The sequence below is a fragment of the Seriola lalandi genome, unplaced genomic scaffold, assembly GCF_002814215.2.
Source record: "Seriola lalandi dorsalis isolate HSWRI2012SDOR001 ecotype SW California unplaced genomic scaffold, Sedor1 jcf7180001975808, whole genome shotgun sequence".
Lineage (NCBI taxonomy): Eukaryota > Metazoa > Chordata > Actinopteri > Carangiformes > Carangidae > Seriola > Seriola lalandi.
Window position 1 is genome coordinate 1 of NW_019446474.1, and position 1288 is coordinate 1288.

The 1288-nt window shown below is 42.4% G+C and overlaps 1 long non-coding RNA gene across 1 annotated transcript; it reads right to left on the reverse strand.

The window, feature by feature from the left end:
• Nucleotides 1-68: 68 nt before the first annotated feature.
• LOC111655872 (uncharacterized) lies at nucleotides 69-1182 on the reverse strand. The gene is made up of 2 exons (XR_002760831.2): nucleotides 1029-1182; nucleotides 69-838 (listed from the first exon to the last, which is right to left on the reverse strand). It is a non-coding gene; the product is annotated as an uncharacterized LOC111655872 (long non-coding RNA).
• Nucleotides 1183-1288: the final 106 nt, after the last annotated feature.

Sequence of the window (1288 nt, forward strand, 5' to 3'; positions counted from 1 at the left end):
ACATAGAAAGCTGTACCACTATAATCTTAATGACTGGAGAAACTTTCAATGATCCATTTAAAACCATGTAAATATCCATTGACTGTATCGGCAGCTTTATTCTCTACATTTGTTGAGTTGTATGTTGTAGTGTTGACAATTTTAATATTGGTTCATGCGGAGCAGATCCACTGTCAAGGGATTACTAGAAAATTATCAGAATTAATTGGAAGTGCATCAGTTGAGCACTGCCCACATTTTACTACAGTCAGTGCCAAATGTCATAGTCCTCTTCAGGAACTTCCCAGAGAACTTACAGTGGTGTATCAGTTCTTTTCTAGGACATTATTACAACAATTATAATTTACTTCCTAAAACCCATACAATGCTTTGCTTTTCATCCAGTTACAATCCATTTTCATAGCCTGCATTACTGGTTTTGACTGGCTATAAATTTTTGTTGCCATTTTAATGGCTCATCTACCACAGTTTTATTTAACAGCATGTCTGTAGAGCACCTCGTGACTCAAGGAGCAGTGAGGTTTCAAACACAGTAAGCAGGCAGGAGAGTTATTGCACAATAGCCATGTGTAGTCGCCATCTTGTTTTTCTTCCAGCAGATCTTGAGTTTCTCAGCCCAGCACCTGTCTATGGTGATGGGCCAGTGGGTGTGTGGATGGATCTGATGTCTGCATGGCCTGTTTGCCAACTGCAACTTCGACAATGTGTGACTGTGTCAACACAAATACCACTATGCCTCTCTCTTCCTCCTCCTCGCTCAACCCCCAAAGCAGGAGACGACAGCATGGAGCCCCAGTCAGTGGCTTTCATTTCTTCCTTTACCATGTTGTTTTTTTGCCTGTAGAAAAAGGTGGAACATACTTTATAATAAAATAACTTCAAGCTCTTTAAACTAAAGTTTAAAGTTTACCACAGTCACTCTGCAGATAATGACTCAGTGTACTGTTTCAGTTTATGTTAAGTAAAGGATAATCTAATTCAAATCAGTATGTCTATCGGGGAAGGAGTGAAAGGTTTGAAGCTCCCACCTTCAGCCTGAGTGTCAGCTAAACATTTTCTTTAGTTTAGAGAAGAAGCCTCCCTCCTCCTTCTGCTCCTGCTGTTTTTCCCTTCCCTCGTCTGAGCTGGTCGTCTTCGCACCAGTTGCTGAAGTGCTGCTGCCGCTGCTGCTGCTGCTGCCCCCTCCTGGACACAGACACAAACTCCATCAGTTCAAATACTGATACCAATTGCAACATAGGCCCTGAGAGCAGAGGGAGGGAGGGACTGACTGACTGACTGACTGACT